Raw genomic sequence first — 13,709 nt, forward strand, 5'->3', positions numbered from 1 at the left:
TAAAGTTAATGCTTGTATTTTTTTTAAGGAAGATAGGTGTTTCGTTATGTTTCCATAAATAGTGAAAATATTTGTAGATATAAATTCCTTGGCTTATATTATAGATATATTGGTACCATCTTCTAAGTGTTACTAACATTTTTTTCATGGTATGGGCACATTCTTTTGCTTAACCTATGACATTTTAGCAGCAAAAGTGTCCTTTCATACTGAGGTCCTCAGATATGTCATTAAAATCCATTTACCTATCAAAATCACTTGTAATCGTGTTTGTCTACTAAATACTAACATAATTTGTGTTACATATAAAGTTTGTCTTTCTAATGCCACTGTTCTCCTTTGGTTGATTGTTTTATGGTGCAGAGGGACCCAAATTTATCTCCTAAAGGTCAAACACATATTTTGCATAGGACAACTGGAGAGAAGGGTGACTAATTTTGTTAAATGTGGGGTTCATTGTTTGAAAGTATGTCCAGGGGCTTAGGTGAGTGGTGATGATGATGAGGGTATCAATAAAACAGTGTGACTAAGTGAAAAGAACACAGGCTTCACATTCAGACAGATTGTGTTCAAATCCAGGCTTTGTCATTTACCAGCTCTGTGAGTGTAGACAAGTTATATGATTTCCACATCTGTAAAATGGGGATCACAGTTTCACCTTATGGGATAGTTGTGGCCATGAGATGAGAAAATGTAGGTAAAGCACCAGCATAGTGCTTGCCACATGAAAACCATTCAGTAAACACCATGCCTCTTGTTATTTTTTTTTTCAGTCCTTATTCTGCCCCAGAGTTATCATGCACATAATTTGTGCAAAAAAAAAGTGTGTATCCAAATGCAAATTCCCCTCTAAGATTTATTTGAGCAAAGCAAACAGCTCTAGAAATTAGCATAGCTGAGGCTAACATGAGTTTGGCATGCCAAAAAACCTGCCCTGGAGTTTCCTGCTGAGCCAGCCACGTGGAATTCAAGCACACAGCTCCTATTTAACTCTAATTCCACATCAGATCAAGAAATAAATATGCAAAGGATAGAGGCCAAAAATTGAGCCTTGGAAGTCTTAGATGTAGGAACTCTGAGGATTTAGAAGCCAGAGTAACTGAACACCAGTGGTTTTATGCTGTCTTCCATGGAACTCCAAGGCACTCATCTGTTGAAAACAGAATGTAGGGAAGGACATGTTTAATTTTCTGTATCTTCTCTAAACCTTGACTCGATCCTACTCCAGGGTTCTATATGACAAGAAAAAGATACACAAAGGTTCTTTGCTTTCAAGGAGCTTACTCTATTATTCTCCAAGCAGAAACTTACAGGAGAGATGAATTTTGATTTAGTTATGTTGTCTAGTGCAGGGGTCAGTAAACTTTTTCTGTAAAGGGTCGGATAGTATTTTAGGCTTTGGAGCTCTACCGTCTCTGTCACAACTACTGAACTCTGCGGTGGTAGCAGAAAAGCAGCCATAGATAATACATAAACAAATGGGCATGGCTGTGTTCTAATAAATCTTTATTTACAAAGAAGGCAGCAGGCAGGGTTTGGCTTAGGGACAATAGCTTGCTGACCCTAGCACTAGGGTAAGATTGGCAAAAGTCTCATGATACCAGGAAGGTGAATAGAGTTTCTAAGAGTCAGGCTATGAGATTTGTCAAGGTGCTCTGTGTAATATCGTGAGGAAGGGACAGTGACAGGGCAGGAAAATAGTGGGGTTTTCAGGGTATGTGGTGAGCTCTGGCACATAATAGGTACTCCACCAGTGTTTGTTGAATAAATGAATGAATGACTGATATTCAAATTCCTATTGCACATGCAGAAGATAGTACAGGCTACTTTGTTGTTCACTGGGAAAGTGCTAGGATCTTGTTTGGATTAGTCTCAGTCTGTCTGACCATGACCATAGCCTCTGTGACAGTGATGTGTGTACTTATCCATAGATAAGTGTAAAGTCCACAAATTATCCAAAAACTCCCATCTAGTTAATCATTTCAATTTTTCCTTTTGCTAAAACTTTGACCAGAGTTGTTATTCAAGGTAATCCAGTTGAGGGACCCTCTGTCAATGGTCTAGCTGTATATAGGTTAATGGGGCATTTCTGAGGGAAACTAATAAATCATACGATGGCTAGGAACAAAAGGCCCCTTGGTAATCAACCCCTGAATAATTCAGAGTTGACTGTATCATGCAAGTGTCTACTTCTCGGGATAGGGAAGAAGAGGATTGTGTGTATGCTCTGGATTCCTGGAAAGAAAAGAACGATTAGTGTTCAAATTATTCCTGGTATACTGTAAGCCGGCTATGTGAAAATGCTAATAATACCTTATGTTTGTATTAAACCCTTTACAGTTATGAAACTCATTCAGATTTTATTTAATTTGATCTTTACAATAACCCTGGGAAATAGCATTTGAGATATCATTAAATAAAGAACTGAAGCTCAAATAGGTTAAATGGCTTTCTCAAGGTCAGGTGGCTTCTAAGTACTTGCGTCAAGACTAGTACTAAGGTCTTCTGACTCCTAATCCAATATTCTTTTTAATATAAAGTTGCCTTGTCAGCGTATATATACGAAACTTCCCTAGACTGTATCAGAATAAGAGTATTTATTAATCTGCTACTTCAGATTCCTTAGTGACAGGGGATATAGCTTGTTCCTGCAAAAGGTTATTTTTTTCAAGTCCACATCTTTGGGGAGACTTGATGAGTTCTCTAACTCTTAAGCATCTGTGGTTCTGTGAACCAGGATGACCTAGCAGTGGTAACCCCCCAGCTTGGTTTTAAAGTCTTGCCATCATGAAGCAAGTTGCTCCTGCTTCGAGGTACCGGAAGGCTCCATCTGGTCAGGCACTAGTTCCAGAGAGTGTTCCCTGTGCTCAGGCAGGCTCACCACTGGATCCCATCCACATTTGGCAGCCAGTGGGCCCAGTGGAATACTCGTGATCGGGAACACGGTGATAGCACACTCGCTTGGATTTCCACTCTCCTTTTGCACAGCTGCAGACAGAACTGTGGGGGTAGCTTATTTCTGGGCCTGGGAGATTGCTTTTCTGTTCCTGCACCCTTTTTCTTCCCGGAAGGGGAACTTCTTGCACCTTGGTGATTACCACAAGCATTGACCCTGCTTCTGCTGCACATGTTTGCATCCAATTTCATCCGATTTCCAAGGCTAAGCTGCCCTTCCCCGCTCAGAGACAGAATCTGGCCCTTGGTATAGGGTTTGTGACATCACAGTCGTTACTATGGTAATAGACTTGTTATAAACACAGAATAATAGCCCTGCTTTTACTTTTTTTCTTTTCCCTCCAAGCAAATGAAGGGAATCACCATGATCTTTAAATAAGAATCACGGACTTTTCTGCAGTGGACAAAATAAGGTTTTGCCATATAGAGTCACCATTTTTAAAAAACGATAAGAATATAATGATAAGAATAATATTAGAAAATAATAGAAAGTATCAACCAATTCTCTTTTTACACAAACATTCCTTTATCCTTTCAGTTAGAATGAATATGAAAACCTCCTTCTTTGCTAATTTAAAAAACCACAGCGTGAGCATAGTCTGAAGTGGCAGAATATATATCAGCAAGAGTTTTGAAAGATAACTCAGGTTAATTACATTGTAACCTTGCTGTAATTCTTCTCATATTAGAGATTTTAATATGGGTTCAATCCTTTGGGACTTCATTCAGAGAGGGTTGTACCAGTAAAGGACTTCCAGCATGGATTGGAAGAGCTGTACAACAGTGAATCTCCATCAGAACACTTATGCCTGCTCTGCTCTCACGCAAGTTTGACTATTGAAGCAAAGCCATTCAAAATGAATTTTAAATACATTTTTTTTTTTTTTTACAAAGACCTTATATTGGTCTTTATTGCTTTACAAGTGTAGTAGCACCCAGTTCCACTGAGCAGACATCAACCCTCTGCAGTGGTTGGGCAAGCTTGGGTTGCCTACTTCTGGTTAAAGTAACCAGCTGGGACTTGAACCAGGATTTTTTATCTCCTGCTCTTAGACTTGCTCCATGAACAACATTTTGCTCTCAAGACTTTAAAAATCAGTAAAACAATTAGTGCAGTTTCTTTTTGTTCATAAGGTAAAGATGAAATGCAAAGACTTTGCTAGTGAAAGTTTCACTGAGCCCAGTTGCAGAAAACACTGTGTATCTAGGAAACAATATTTTAGATCTGAGTCTTTTGTCAGGTTTTTCCAGAGGCTTATAACTTGTCTATTATAAGTCCAGAATCCCTTTAAATCTCTGAATACTTTAAAATAAAATGAAATGTGAAAAAAGGAGGGAATATACTTCTCTGGATGCATTTATATGGCAATTTTGAATAAAATGTCTCTTACCTCAAATGGTAAGTGACCTTATTCTTATTCCCCAGTATGTTCCCATGTGTGAAGTGCAAGGCAGGGTCCATCCACACAGCACACACAGGTTTATGTGGAGGGACATGAGATTAAGCTTCTAAGACCAGCTTGATTTCCTTTGTGCAGGAGCGTCTTGCCTTTCTTGGAAAACAATGACCATTTCCTGTCTTCCAGGATGGTTTGCTTTCAGTGAGCTTTCCAAATTTGTGTTCAGTCATAGTCATGGAAATGTGATATATTTTTTCAGGCAAATCTTGAAATTCTTAAGGGGTTATAAGAACTGGGCTCTAAGGAACCATTAGCTTAATTGAGAATATGGAAACATTCACGTGATCTGCTAAGCTCTATGTGTATAGCTGAGTAGCCCACAGTTAATAAGCATGTTACTTTTTGGCTCTTGTAATTCTTACATGGAGTTGTACTTGCAGGGAAGTGGGAATCAGAATGTGGTTTGCATTATGATCATTATTTATTTTATCTGTTATTCAATATTCTTGGGGCTTGCATATGAATGCTGTATTCCAAATAGCCATTGAGAAAACAGGATTTAATAAAAATTGCTTTGCCATTTATTTATTTGTCCAACTTTTAAAATATGATTATTAAATAAAATTACCTAGAGTTAATGGGATTTGGATGACTTACTATTTATGTAGTAGATACATTTCTCAATAAAAAGAAGAGGTTCACTGAACCCTCAGATTTGGAGATCTTTCCAAACCGCTTAGGATGAGGACAGGAGGAATTATGGTGAATGACAGGAAGAGGAGTAGTTAATAACAGTATTGATATAATCTCATCAAGCTAATATTTTTTGAGCACTTATTATGGGCCAGGCATTGTGTAATAGATTATCTCATCTAATTTTCAGAAAGACTCTGTGTGGATGCTATTATTAACCTTGTTTTACAATTGAGGAAACTGAGACCCAGAAAAGTTAAGCAACTTGCCTGAGGTCACACAGGTAATAAGTGGTCGAGCTGGTAGCTGAACTTAGGCACAATGTCTCCTTAACCCATATTCATACCACTTGATTATTCAAAACACTGTGTCAGTCTTTTAGTCAATAAGGTATTTACTGAATGTTCTTTACATTATATGAGATAATACAAATATATACAATATAAATACAAATTATATATATGTATATGATACAAATATATATATCGTCCCTGATCACCAAGAACTTACAGTGTACTTGATATATAATCAAAACATTATTCTATTTTGACTTTGGAAAGTATGAAATAATTTAACAGCATTTGGAAGGTGCATGGGGAGTAGAAGGGCAGTTAAACTGGAGTAGCAGAAAGTCTATACGCAGATACTCAGGAACTGTTATGTTTGTACAGTTGGGGAGAAATGGCATTTGAAACATAATGTAAGCTAGAGATAGTCATTTGAAATTCAAAGTGATAAAAAAGACACAAAATGAAGTCTTAAAATGTTAGCTACTATGACATGGGTCCTGTTTTATCTTTCTTTATACAATCAAGGGGTCTTGAAAAGATGTAAGTCAAATTTCAATATGTTCAGTCATTCTTAATGCCAAATGGAATGTGTAGTTTGAATGGTAGCATGATGTGGTGGAAAGACCACCAGAGTAAGAGCCAGGAGACCTGGATTGTTAATGCCAGCTCAGCCATTTATTGGCTGTCTAATCTTGGATAAGCCACTTAGCCTTTCTGAGCCTCAGTTTCCTTGTCTGAAAAATGATGTAGTTAACTAAGGTAATCTGTAATTTCCCTACATTTATAAAATCTTGGTTTTATGACTTGTATAGTGAAATGCCTAGATGATTTAATATTTGAAAGGGTCTATTTTAATATGTCATAATATGTATTTGTTAATTGATTGAATATATTTAAAGCCAATTACCTATGTGTGTAGTTACAGCAGCTGAAATTCTGATGGAAGATTTATGCTACTTAGGACAACTTTCAATGATTGTTAATTTTTACTCTGAAAGAGTCACAGATGTAGAAAACAAACTTATGGTTACCAAGGGGGAAAGAGGAGGGAGGGATAAGTTGGGAGACTGGGATTGATATATACATACTACTACATATAAAATATATGTAACTAGTAAGAACCTACTATATAGTAGAGGGAACTCTACTCAAAACTCTGTAATGACCTATATGGGAAAATAATCTAAAAAAGGGTGGATATATGTATATGTATAACTGATTCACCTTGCTGTACAGCAGAAACTAACACACATTGTCAATCAACTGTACTCCAATTAAAATTAATTAAAAAAATAAAATTTAGAGAAAGTGCTAGAAAGGTGAAATATGAGTATATAAAAAGACTGTATCACCCATATGGTATTAAACCTAATCATTTTGATGTTATACATAAGTTGTGATCACTGGAAGTAATTCCCAGAATTTCTGCAAAAGAGAAGTCACATTATGTCGAATTTAATTTACGAAAACAGGCACAAGAATAAGAAAACCTGAGTAGTCCTACATTTCCTGAGTAGTAAGGAAATTAAATAATTAAATCATTTTACAAAGAACATTCTAGATCCAGATAACTTCAGTGTTAAATTCTATCATCTAAGGAAAAAATAAAAACAAACTTAGAGAAACTCTCCTAGAGAATAGAAATCATTTTATGATCCCAGCATGACCTTGATCTCATCACATGACAAAAGCATTAGAAGTAAAAATGATAATTTAATGTAATTAGATTACATTAAAATGGAAAACTTCTGTTTAACATGAACAGTGATTCAAAAATCCTGAACAAAATCATAGCAAACCAAAGTCAGTGATATAAGCAGTAGGATAATGCATCATGTCTAACTTGGATTTTTTTCCTAGGAATGCAAGGTTGATTTAAATTTTGAAAATTAGTCAATATAATTAAGCACATTAACAGAACAAAATAAAGCTCATACAATATTCTCAAAAGATTCAGAAACACAATTTTATAAAAATTTAACACAATTAATAATAAAAACTCTTGGAAAAATAGGAATAGAATAAAACTTCCATAATGTGACAAAAAAAATCCACAAAAAACCTACAGCAAACACCATACCTAATGGTGAAATATTTAAAACTTCCCTTTTGAGATCAAGAATAAGATAAAGATAACCACTATCACTACTTCTATTTAATTTTGTACTAGAACTCATAGACAATGTAATAAGGCAAGAAAAAGCAACAGAAAAAAAGATTTGAAAGGTAGAAATGCTGTTTTGTTTAGAACCTCTCTCCCCTACCAATGAACAAATAAACTATTATAATTAATGAGTGCATTTATCAGGGTCTAAACCCCCAAGTCAGTACCGCCAAATCCATTATTTCTCTATATGCCAGCCACACACACACACGAAACCTTAAAAATACCATTTAAAATAGCATCAAACCATCAAATACCCAGAGGAAAAAATCTAACAAAATGTGTGCAGGATTGTTACACAGAGAAGTATAAGCATTGTTGAGAGAAATGAAAGAAAACCTAAATCAGTGAAGGGACACACCATGTTTATGGATTGGAGACTAGATATTCTAAAAAGGCAGATTCTTCCTAAATTGATCTATATGTTTAATTCAATTCTGATAAAATTTCATCATAAAGTGTTGTGGAAATTAAAAAGCTGCTTCTAGGGGCTTCCCTGGTGTCACAGTGGTTGAGAGTCTGCCTGCCGATGCAGGGGACACGGGTTTGTGCCCCGGTCCGGGAAGATCCCACATGCTGCAGAGTGGCTGGGCCCGTGAGCCATGGCTGCTGAGCCTGCGTGTCTGGAGCCTGTGCTCCGCAACGGGAGAGGCCACAACAGTGAGAGGCCCGCATACCACCAAAAAAAAAAAAAAAAAAAGCTGCTTCTAAAGTATACATGGAGATGCACAGGGGTAAGAGTAGCCAAGATTATCTTGAGGAAAAAAAGCAAAATTCGAAGACTTATACTAAGAGATCTCAACATTTATTATAAGACTAGAATAATTATTAATGAATATTATTAGTGTTAATTGTTGCTGTTGTTGTTATTCTTCTTTTGACCATATTTAAAATTATCCTTTAGGAATCTATTGATCTATATTTGAGACATAAAAGAGGAAAGAACACTTTCTGTTTCATGTCAGTTCTCTTTTGGTTTAATTTTTGTAAAGAACCTTTTCTTGCAATTATGAAATATATACATTTTGGAAAAGTGTGTAAAACATAAATGTATCCTTTTACAAATAGTGATCCTTGTCTACTCACACCTTCTTTCCTCCAAGAGGTAACCACTTTTATGGTAATCATTACCTTTCTTTCTTCTATAGTTTAAACACCTCAGTATGCCTCCCTAAAATAGTTTATTTTTGCCTAGTTTTGGACTTTAGATAATGAAATTATGGTAGCCAGCTTCTGGGATGGCCCCCAATTATCCTGGCTTCCTGGTGGTGTCTTCATACATTGAATCAGGGATGGTCTGTGTGACCAACTTCTAATGCTGTCGTAAAAGCTTATTGCAGTTTCTGCTTAATTCTCTCACATTATTCACTCTGTGGGAAGCATGAGGAAACTTAAGCAGTCCTGTGAAGAAGACCATGTAGACAGGAACTGAGTCCTCCTACCAGTAGCCAGCACTGACTTGCCAGCCCTATGGCTGAACCACCTTAGAAGTGGATACCCCAGCCTGAAGTCAAGCCTTCAGATTACTGTAGCCCCCAGAGACCTTTGATTGTAACCTCATGAGCAGTCCTGAGCCAGAATTGCTCCAAACCACTCTCAAATATCTGATCCACAGAAACCATGAGCAGTAATAAATGATTTCTGTTGAATTAAAAAAAAGACAATGAGATAATGACATAAAGATATACATATAAATCATTTCAATAGAATCCAGAAACAAATCTAAATTGATAATTTATGACAAATGTATTAGTCAGCTTGCATTTCCATAATAAAATACCATAGCCTGGGTTGCTTAAATAACCAAAATTTATTTTCTCACAATTCTGAAGAATGGAAGTCCAAGATCAAAGTCATCAGGGTTGGTATCTGGTAAGAACTCTCTCTGTGAGTTGCAGGTGGTTGCCTTTTCCCTGTGTTCTTACATGGCAGAAAGAGATAGCAAGCTCTCTTGTGTCTCCTCTTATAAGGGCACTAATCCCATTAGACCAGGGTTCTACTCTCACAACCTCATCTAACCCTAATTAACTCTCAAATACCCCATCTCCAAATAGTATCACATTGGGAGTTAGAGCTTCAACTTGCATTTTGGAGGGACACATACATTCAGTCCATAAGAACAAAGGTGACAGTATAGAGCAGTAAGGAAAGAATAGTCTTCTCAGTTCTTATGATAAAAAATGTATGTTGATTCTTTACACCATTCACAAAAATCAGTTCTAGATGGATTGTTGATCTAAAAGTGAGAGTTAGAACAATAGAGCTTGTAGAAGAAAGCCTCAGAGAATATATTTATGATCTTGAGCAGGCCAATACTGCTTAAATTATATACTACAAGCACTAACCATAAAGAAAAAGGTTGATTAAATAGACTCTATTAAAGTTAAGAATTTCTGTTGATTAGAAGACATCTTTCAAAAAAATGAAATGGCAAATCACTGAGTAGGAGATATGTTTATAAAACACGTTCCACAAAAGATTCACATTCACAATATATAAAGAACCCCTAGAAATAAAAAAGAAAACATCCCAATGGCAAAATGAGCAAAAAATATAAACAGGCACTTCACTAAAGAAAATATCCAAGTGGCCCATAAACATATTAAAAGTTGTTCAACCTCGTTAGTCATTAGGAAAATAAAATTTAAAATCACAGTGAGACATAGCACAGGGAGATCAGCTTGATGCTTTGTGACCACCTAGAGGAGAGAGATAGGGAGGGTGGGAGGGAGATGCAAGAGGGAGGAGATATGGGGATATATGTGTATGTACAGCTGATTCACTTTGTTATAAAGCAGAAACTAACACACCATTGTAAAATAATTACACTCCAATAAAGATGTTAAAAAAAAAAAGAAACACAAAGATCCTCTAGAAGAGCCCTCCAATCTTTGTATTCTGCTCCACTTCAGTATTTACATGTATATGTTGTGATTTGAATACAGATATAATAAAGAAAAAAAAATCGCAGTGAGATACCAGTGCACAAACATTAGAATGGCTAAAATGAAAAAGACAGTACCCAACATTGGGAAGGACACAGACCAATTGGAACTCTCATGCATTGCTGCTGAGTGTGTAAATCAGTATAACCACTCTTGAAAGCTGATTGCGAATATCTATTAATGCTGAACTAAACATATCCTATTATCCAATAATTCCATCCTAGGTATATACTCAACATAAATGTCTGTTTGTCTCTCTCTGTATGTATGTATGTACATATATATATATATATATATATGCCAAAAACATTTGGAAGAACCTTTATAGGAGCATTTATTTATAATAGTTAAAAACTGGAAACAGTTTAAATTCTCGTCAACTGTAGTTAACATTGTCTCCAAGGGGTTCCTTGGATGGCCTTAGGTGGGTGAGTGTGGGCCTTGAAGTTGAATGTGAAATTGTGTGTATATTACATATGCATAATTCAGAGAAAAAAATCCTTGTCTCAAAATATATTGAGTCCTTGACTTAAAGACCTAGGTTTCAAAATTTTTTTAAAAATTTAATTCCTTCTTGTCTTGATTTCAGCAACGAAACCCTAGAATGTAATTTTAACATTTTTGTCCTATGTCTAGTCTGTTCATAGCTTTCTCACATGGAGTTTTTAAAATCTCATCATTCCTTATTATTAAGGAATAATCACCTATTTACGTGAATTATATCATGGTGAAGCCTAAAAATTAAGTTATAGGCATGAGGCATAAATATCTCTCACAGTGGTCTACTCGAGAGCTGTTTCTGATACCGTGTAAAGTGGAGAGAAATGAAGGGGCACCGGGTGAGTGACTAAAGTAGGATATACATTACTCTACACCAGTGGTTCTTATCAGGGGGTAAATTTGCACCCCCCCCCCCCGCGGGGACATTGGACAATATTTGGAGATATTTTTGGTTGTCACAGCTGGGAGAGGGGGTGGTACTGGTGTGTAGTGAGTAGAGGCCAGGGATGCTGCTAAACCTCCTACAATGCACAGGACAGTCCCACACAAGGAATTATCTGGCTGAAAATGTCCATAGTGCCATGGTTGAGAAACCAGGCTCTATAGTGATGACAACTCTGAGTATGGGACGCCTCTTATGTGCCACACCAGATCCTCTTGGCCCCATAGTGACTGCTATAGTACTTTGACAGCTTAGGCATGTGCATTCTGAAAGGATCTTGCCTCATGCTTGTGGCATATGTCCCTAGCTTCTTGCTCTGGGACTTCCCTGATACGGCAGCATGAGTTTTGTGTAAATCTTTTTGGCTGCGTGCCCACAAATGCAAACCAAAAATATAGGGGAATTAACACACTAGGTCAATGGGGCATAGATGTGATGAATAAATTCTTTCTCCTTTTTGTCCCCTGGGTAAAGAGTTATGAAATGTATGTCACATACTCCAAAGATTGTTCTTTATGATTGAATACCAGTCTTCCTTAATAGTGGCCAACTTAGTATCACATCGTTACATTGGCTCTTCATCCTCCCCAGGTTCATTCCCCTTGTCCCCCACCCCCTACTTCCTGGAATCACACGCCCAGTAACTGGCTGCTTGCAAATCTTTGTCTCAGATTCTGTTTTCTGGGAAACTCAGCATAAAATACCATGTGTGTGGAGATCCACACTGAAAGATCAGAAATTAATGGAAAATAATATAAAAAGTTAGAATTTTATAAACATTCATGTTTGTCCCTTTAAAGTGAAGCATAAATATATAATAAAGGATTAAAAAGAGGGTACCAGATTTGTGGTGGTGCAAATACTGGAGAGCTTAGAAAGGTCCATTTCTAAAATTGTCCCATCAGCCAAAGAATTTTCTAAGCCTCTTGTGGTAAGGGCAAGGGACAATAGTGGTGGCCATACAGAAGGAGAAAAAAGGATGGAAATTGAGGGGTTCAAGAAAAAAAAGAAAGGAAAAAGATTACCCCTTGGCTGCCCTCCTTTAAATGGATCTTGTTATTTTGAGAGATTTAGAGTCCTAGATTTTTAGTTAGAAGGGACCTAGGAGATCATCTAGCTAAATCTCCTCTTTTACAGATGAGGAAAATGAGGCTGGAGAGAGTAAATGACCTTCTCAAGGTCACTGAGTTGCTTTCATGGCAGAAGTACGGACACCATCTAAACATGGATTATAAATCACACACTTCTGTGATCCATGAGGCAGCCTAGAACTTTTCTTGGCATTCTATAAACTCTTTTTGGGGGTATGACCTAGCTAGGATTTTAGAACACCCTGCCCCAGATCACCAAAGAGCTAAGATGCTAATAGGAAATAAGAGGAAACGTCAGCTGTACTTCCCTTTGCTTGTAGAGGGTGGATGTGTTTAATTCTGGAATTAACTTAGACTTGACTGAACTGTTTGCAATTAATTATTTGAAGGTATAAATAAGGTTTGGTTAAGAGAGAGGAGTGATGGTGAAGTTGGTAACTCGTGTTATTCTAGGGACATTCCCAATGCTGACTTCTCAAAGTTCTTGTTAAATTGAGAACACTTAGTTCATGGACTTGGCCAAGGAGAGTGGAAATAATGATTGCATTCTGTTCTGGGGCTTTTCACTGGTGTTTCCCTCTAAGGCAACTTGGTTCTGAGTGGTTAGCAAAGATGGTGCCCTTGGCTTCCTCCCCCACCCCCTGCCCCCGCCCTGGACATCCAACCACCCAAGGTACATCTAGTAAGGATTCTGCTTTTTCTTCTCCTTATGCTGAGGCCCAAAGTCAGACATTTCATTCTAGTGAATAAGACAGATATGGTCCCTGTCTTAACTAGCTCACAGTCTGGTGGAGGAGACAGACATTAAAAAGAAATCTCAATCAAGTGTGTTGATGATCAAGTACAGGGTGCTTTGGGATCTGACCAGGTTCAGGGTCAGGAAAGGCTCCCATAGGAGGAGGTTTAGGATATGGAGGAGCAATAGGACTGAATTGGTCAAGGATTTTGAGGTTGTGGTCGAGGGAGGAAGCAGCACATGGAAAGACTCAGAGGAGAGAGCCTCAAGGAAAGCAACAGAAGCCACGGGCCCGAGAGTAGACAAGCTGTGAGACTGGCCTCGTCCTGGGAGCCATGGAGAGGCCATGCTGAGGAGTTCCAACTTCTGGAGGGCAGTGGATGCCACTGGAGGGCTTTGGGCAGGTGAGAGCAGTGATCAGACTTGTGTTTCACAAGAATTCCTCACCTCCAGAGTGGAGGGAATGAGCTAGATGGGAGTGAAATGGGAGGC

The 13,709-nt window shown here is 37.5% G+C and overlaps 1 protein-coding gene across 2 annotated transcripts in view; it reads left to right on the top strand.

Annotated features, from left to right (window-relative positions):
• SOBP (sine oculis binding protein homolog) overlaps positions 1 to 13,709 on the top strand; it is a 158,148-nt gene that overhangs the window by 17,037 nt on the left and 127,402 nt on the right. The gene's annotated exons all lie outside the window — the stretch shown is intronic.

Source organism: Grampus griseus (assembly GCF_964374135.1).
Source record: "Grampus griseus genome assembly, chromosome: 13".
Lineage (NCBI taxonomy): Eukaryota > Metazoa > Chordata > Mammalia > Artiodactyla > Delphinidae > Grampus > Grampus griseus.